This window comes from Grammomys surdaster, unplaced genomic scaffold (genome assembly GCF_004785775.1).
Source record: "Grammomys surdaster isolate TR1022 unplaced genomic scaffold, NIH_TR_1.0 63, whole genome shotgun sequence".
Lineage (NCBI taxonomy): Eukaryota > Metazoa > Chordata > Mammalia > Rodentia > Muridae > Grammomys > Grammomys surdaster.
This window is the reverse complement of record NW_021604565.1, coordinates 16,754,550-16,761,943: the sequence shown is the minus strand read 5'-3', so window position 1 is coordinate 16,761,943 and position 7,394 is coordinate 16,754,550. Positions and strand designations below refer to the sequence as shown.

General features: G+C 40.9%; 1 pseudogene; it reads right to left on the bottom strand.

Moving 5' to 3' along the window:
* Nucleotides 1-7,189, bottom strand: part of LOC114620961 — a 109,214-nt pseudogene extending 102,025 nt beyond the window's left edge.
* Nucleotides 7,190-7,394: the final 205 nt, after the last annotated feature.

The window sequence follows — 7,394 nt, the reverse complement described above, 5'->3', positions numbered from 1 at the left end:
GTGTGTGTGTGTGTGTGTGTGTGTGTGTGTGTGTGTGTGTGTGTGTGTTTGGAGACTGAATCTAGGGTCTTGTACATACTAAGCAAGAAGCACTCTGCCACTGAGCTATATCTCAGCCCTACTTTTTTATTATTACATTTTGAGACAGGATCATGCCAAGTTGCCCAGGCTGTCTTTGAATTTGCTACATAGCCCAAGTAAGCATTGAACTTATAATCCTCCTGCCTCAGTCACCCTGACAGCTGGGATTACAATGTCCCACCTCAGTGAAGTGAACATCTTTGATATCCATTAGTTTGCGTCCCATAATGCCTTAGTTCTCACTTAGGCTTAAGATGTCTTCCATCTTATTTTCTGTTTCTTTAACAAAATATATGCCAAGGGGAAAAGAAAATAATGCTTAGGTATCTCACAGGTGTGCAGGCTAGACATCCAAGACTAAGCAGTCTTATCTGTTTGGGCTCTGATGGGGACACTCTTGGCTGCATAGGGCAGATGATATTTGGACAGGGTTATAATCAAGAAGGAGAGATTCACTGTGAGAACCCAAGAGCCGAGGAGGCTCAGCAGTCAGTCTCGCTCTTTCTACTGTAGCTTCTCCATAAGTAGAAGGATAAGAAACATCCAGAGTAATCTGAAATAATGGCACTAACCCATCAGAGCACACCTGACCAAGGACCTAATGCCATTCTACTAGGTATCCCTTTTAAATTTATTCTTATTAAAATATTTTAGTTAAATTATACCACTTCCCCTCCTTCCTGTCTTTCCAATCTTTCCCAGGTCAGCCTGTTCATTTCATTTATAAGAACTCCTCTGATAATGTCAGCCCATCCACATAACCCAGGCTAATTTCCCATCTCAAATCGATGGCCTCTTTTTTGTTACTCTTATTATGGATAAATATATAAACATAGCCCGACGAGTCCAGTTAATATAGCTTGCATCTATATTGCTTCAGAGCTGACCACCTTGTCTTGGATAACCAGCTAGGTGGCTCATCCCTCAGAGAGGAAGTTTCTCTTTCTCCCAGAAGTCCATAGTTATCTGCAATTCTTTGGCCAGGGGTGGAATTCTGTGACTTTTCCCTCTTTGGCCTTAACTTGTCTGTTAATGTTGTCATTGCTCAAGTCTTGTTTAGGCAGCCATCTTGTTGAGGCATTATGGGCATGGCTCCTGTGACATTTCTTGGAGATATACTCTCCACCAAACTTCCTAGTCCTTCGCTTTTACAGTCTCTGTATCCCATTTCTAGTAGTTCCCTAGCCTTACCTGCAGGAGTTGTGCTGCAGGTATATCCATTGGGGCTGGGCACTGCACCTCTCGCTGATCTCTAAAGTAGGACCTGCCGTGGTTTTCTTTAATGCCCTCCATCTGCTGTAAAGAGAAGCTTCTTAGACTAGGGCTGAGGGCTACAAGGATCCATGAGCATGAGGGTAAGTTTTAGGATACATTTTAGACGATAGCATTCTACAGTCCGTGGCCTCACTAGACCCAGGTATTTGACTAGGTTTCTAGTACCAAACACCTCCTACTGAGTGGTCCTTCAGTCCAATTGGATAACCGCTGGTTGCTTCCAACAAGTAAGTCCTACTTATTGCATCTTTACAGATAATTTGCCATGCTGGTCCTTGTTATAGTTCATAGGCATCAAAGTAAGAAGGGATGATTAATTGTGTTCCTCCCTTGGTAGAAGTACTTTCAAAGTACTTTTTGATACTATAAGAATGAGAAGACTTTCAGCTTAGAGTCTTCTGAATCCTTTGTCCAAAGTCTACAGTGTCTTCCGTGACAGGGATTCACCTTCAACCTCTATAGATTCCACATTGCCAATTGGAAAATAAACCTCCAGCACGTGAATCTTTGGAGAACATACTAAAACCACATCCCAACCATAGCAGGGGGTTAACAAAACCAACGCTTATCCTCCTATGAGATAAGACCAATACTCCTGCATCTTTAAGGTAAGGAAGGAGGCGTGACAATCAATAACTGCAGACTGAAGGTTAATGCAAAACTCCTTAAGGAGAACTTCAATGAACTCTCTTGGACTCATTTATCTATACTTTCATCTATTCATCCCCACATGCATCTGGTACATTGGTTTCTGTCATTTTAGAAGCTTTTGTGAAGTACATTAGTTCATTGGGTTTTCCCTGGCTTTTTCCACAGCACATTTAAGAATGGGGTCCTTAAGTGATTCTAAGTTAATGAATGTCTACTCTTTCATTTTCTTTTCCGTTTTCAAACGTCATTACTATTATCTTCTGCTCTGCTTGTCCTTAAGGATGTACATCTTTGCGGTAGATTGATTATAGACATATCTATAGACAATCCTTTCATCACTTGTGAGTTCTGCTATTTAAATTTGTACCTCTTGTAGTTGAGTAACAGAGCCAATTTCCCCACCCCTAATATCTCAGTAGACTTTGCTACTTACTTGGGTCAATAAAATGAGGTAACATGTCAAGTCCAAGGAGCAACCTCACAAAGATTTGCATTAGTCTGACCACATTCTAGGGGTCCCCTTCTTCATATGTGAGGCCCAGCAGCCTAACATGGCCCAAAGGAGAGAAACTGAGCAGCTCAGTTGTCCCAGTTGAGGTCCAAGACACATGAAAGGAGAGTGCAGCCAAGATCAACAAAGCTGTGGCTGACCTGCCCCTGACAGCAAACATGTGAACATCACCATCACTGTTGAGATCAGGAAAAAAAAGACGATTTGCACCAAGCTCACACTATGTAGAATCTGAAAATGCATGGCTATGGTTTTAAACTACTGCATTCATGTTATGCAGCAAAAGCTCCTTTGTGTGGTCTTTTAAAACCTTTTATTGTTGTTGAGTGGTAATCCAGCTGGGTGTAGATGTTTTTGCTCAATCCTCTATCTTTATGCAATATGTGTTTCACTGTTTCAAGTGTCATGGAGTCATGCATAGACATCACCTCAAACCTAGTTATTAAAAATCATCATTTTGTTTTTAATCCATTCACTTGGCTGTAATGAGACAGGAACTTCATCCGGCAAGACTGCCCTAGCTGCTGGTCTGCGGCGATCCTGTCGCTCAAGGATGCCATGACTATGGTATCTCATGCTCCTTTAATACTTACGAAGCTTATTCTCACTTCCAGTTTCTGAACATTGAAACCACTTTGCCCTCCGTCTCAGTGTATTCTTAGGTAGGGAGTCCTTTAGCTTGGCCATGGATTAAGTTGCAGTAATTGTGAAATTTCACAGCAACATTAAACTGAACTCCAAACACAAGCCTTTTTATTCTTCTTTTCTTTCTTCCTTTTTTTTATTCCTGCTTTTGTTTTTGTTTCAAGACAGAGGTTTCTCTGTGTAGCCCTGGCTGTCCAGGAACTCACTCTGTAAACCAGGCTGACTTTGAACTCAGAGACCGACTGTCCCTCTGCCTCCTGGGTGCAGGGATAAAAGGTGTGAGCCACCAAGCCCACCTCATGGTTTTCTTGTTTTGTTTTGGATTTGGGATTTTTTTGGTTTTGGTTTTGTTTGTTTGATTTTGGTTTTGTTTTATTTGGTTGGGGCTTTTTTGTTGTTGTTACTTTTCTACAAACAGCCCATATGAATAGTCCATACGTAGTGGGTGAGAGGTAAAGCTTTTTAATATAATAATAGTATGCAGTTCACAGTTCAATGCCTGGAATCAAAATAGTGAGTTTTGAGATCAAAAATCATAATTTTTATTTCCTAATATATACAATAACGTACTTTGTTGGCATTCATTAATTGATTTTATTTTTATCAACTCTCAAAACATCAGTAATTTTCATCAGCTGGATACTTACTTTCCAAGTTAGATTCTAAAGAAAATTATTTGAGATGGTTCTGTGTTACATTCTGAAAAGACAATGGACTTTGCATAGAGTTGAAGAAAAATTGTTGTGTCTTTGGCTCTGTTTGTCAAGCTAAAGCAGGAAACAGCACTAAGCCAATGCAATAATTATTGAATCCCAGGCTAATTATGAAGCTTGGAATACAATCATCATCACACAGATGCTTTTAATAATTTTTCTCAGCACTTAGCTTTTGTTTAATGGTTTATAATTAAATATGCTTATTTTAGCCGTAAATTCAACAGTAAGAGCTAATTCACAGACTTCTCAGACAATACATAGGACTTCTAAGCAATATAGAAAAAATAAGTAAAACCAGGGTTATGCAGTCATCCCTGGCCTTGGCTGGAAGCAGACCTAGTCATCCCTGGCCTTGGCTACGAGTAGACTTGGTGATACTTCTGTACCCACCAATGTCATCATTTTCATTTGTTACCATAAAACAAAACACTGGTATGGCAGATGCAGCAAGTGAACAGAACCATATAGAAGACATGGAAAACATACAGAAAAATGACATCCCCATGAGAATACATACTAAAAAATGCTTTGAAAATAGGATAAGCTTAGAGTCCTGGGAATAAATTGGTGAGTACCTATAAAAGACAGCAGTTTGGAGAGTATGCTGTGTCTCTCCCTGTCAGTTCTACAGGATGGGTACCATAATCATCCTCACCTGAAAGATAAAGCAATTGGGAAATGGAGAGATTAAAATATTTCCTCACATTATGCAGCTAGAATGGAACAGAACTGGTTCTCAGACCCAGGCAGCCTGGTTCTGGATCCAGAATCTCAGGCACCGCCCTGAAATAAACCTTTGCACACATCATTTTCTGTACATTTAATCTTCTCTAATATACTTTCCTCTGGTAACTCTATGAGTGTCCTATAGGACATTATGTATGTACAATTATGTCACCTTTACAAGTGCCTTTGTCTCAGTCTAATCCTTAAATCTTATCACCTGCTTTGTCATTCTCCTTGGTCTGTGAGGACTCCTAGTAATGGAGGAAAAAGAACCTGACCTGGCAATCTTCTACAGTCAGGCAAAGCATCCAGTGGTGGGACTGGGACACAAAGCATTCAACCCATAACCTTCCCTGCCTGCAAGATATGCTGGGACAATGGTGGCCCAGAGCTTGTGGGTATGTCCAACCAAAAAACCCACATCATGAGAGGGAGCCCATGCTCAACACAGCCTGGATGGCCAGGTATTGGAAGCTGGAAAGCCCAGAGACCTGGGGTAGAACCAATCACAACAAGCTAAACAAGCAAGCGAAAAGGTCAATGAACGTGATATTCTGCTACACTTGCCCAATCATCATCAGAGAGGCTTCCTCTGGCAGCTGATAGGAGCAGATATACAGACCCACAGCCGACCATTAGGCAGAGCTTGAGAAGCCCACAGAAGAGGGGGAAGAAGTATTCTAGGAACCAGCAGGGTCTAGGACACCAGAAGAACATGATCAGCAGACTCAGCTAAGCAGGACTCATGGAGACTGAAGCAGCAATCATGGAGCCTTCATGGGTCTGTGCTAGGTACTCTGTATATATGTTGTGGTTGTTGATCATGGGGTTTTTGTGGGACTCTTAACAGTGGGAGTAGGGTGTATCTCTAACTCTTTTGCCTGCTCTCGGTACCCTTTTCCTCCTACTACATTGCTTTGTCCGGATTTGATATGAGAGTTTGTGCCTAGTCTTATTGCATTTTGTTATTCTGTGTTCACTTGATGTCCCTGGGAGGCCTGCTCTTTTCTGTAGGTAACCAGAGGAGGAATGAATCTGGGGGAGAGGCGGGCGAGATGGTGGTGGGGAACTGGAAGGAGTGTAGGGAGAGGAGGCTCTGCTCAGGGTGTATTGTATAAGAAAAGAATAAATCAAAAGAAAAAATACCTTTTTGATTAGCCTATTTAACTAATTTGTGAGAGTGATATGCTCTCGTTATTACTGCAAAAGTCACGACTTTTTTCATGTTGGACAGTTGTGTAATTGATGTATCCTTTAAATTCTATAAAGTGGGGTCTTCCTTCTAATTACAGGAAATTAGTTACACTAATCACTCTGAATTGCTGGCCAATATATTTACAGATTTGTACCAGGTGCCCTACCACAAGATAATTGCTTAATACTACAGTGTGTTCACCGTGCTGATTATAAAACTAATCCACCATCGACCTCCATGTGCAGCTCTCATAATTCATTTATTTATTCAAAAATATATCTGGGATGCATCAAGTGTGTGTCAGGCATTAATGGTTACATTGAAAAATTGAATGGCATAAGATAAATTCTTTGCTTTTAAGAATACAGTTTGGTAGGTATTATAATAAAAATCAAAAATATTATGCACCATTAGGGAGGAAAGGATTGTATAAAAATTTCCATAAAAGCCTACAGAAGTGAAGGCCTGACTGAGCTCTTGGAGTCATGGAATCAGTCACAGAGGAGATAACATTTGAGCTAAGTCTTGAGGAAGTTGCCAAAACCCTACAGTTGTGGGGAATGACACAGAACCCGGAAGGATTATCACACTTGTGTGTCTGACACATAAGAGGAACTTAAGGGAAGGTCCTGGTGATGGGGCTGGGTTGTCAGAGAGGATTCAGTTACCATAGAGGGAGATCTTCAGAATTTTCTTTATTAAGAATAAAGAAGCCTGGAAGTGATGGTACAAACCTTTAATCCCAGCACTTCAGAGGCAGAGGCAAGCAGATCTCTAAGTTCAAGACCAGCCTGGTCTACAGAGTGAGTTCCAGGACAGGTAGGGTTTTAGAGAGAAACCTGTCTCAAAAAACGAAAAATGTAACAACAAAAAAGAATAAAGAATCTTGGGATAATTTCAATCAAAATAATTGTACCTCAAATAAAGAACATCTGACCTTGCCTTGTGTTCAGCTCTGCATGAGTCTGACTCCTCTAGACTTGACATGGAGTCTGATACACGGCTATTCTAAAAACCTAAGTGGAACCTGGATGATAGAACTAGAAAACTAATGTTTTGTTTCTGCTTTTTAAGGCAGCTTGGTCCTAAACATTTGACTAGGTTAGGTGGAAACCACGCAAAAGCATGCACATGTGTGCAAACACGAAGTCAAATAGAAGTCATGGTAAGATGACCCCAAGGGTAGAGCTACTTAAGCATGGTGATGGAACGAAGAACTCACTGTCCTACACTTGACCCCATGAAATCCTCAGAACACCTGTGAAGCCAGCGTACCCTGGGGTCATATGGTTCAGTTAGTGATTGGGGACACTTACCTGCTTTGTGTCTTTGATCCTTCCACGATCCTTGAGGCTGATGCTTAAGTCCATACCCATTGTTATAACCCATGCGTCCGGCCAAGACTTTTGGTATAATTGTATTGCTTTAATATAATGCCTATCAAACTTGAACTGTTAGGAAACTCAGCTTTATTTTTCTGGCCTAACTACTGTGTCCTTTAACATCAGCAAAATTCTGTAGGAGCAGTAAGAACACTTATAGGAAGCAAAAGAGCTTATAAATAAGAAAAGCCCTGAACGTTAAGGCGATACAG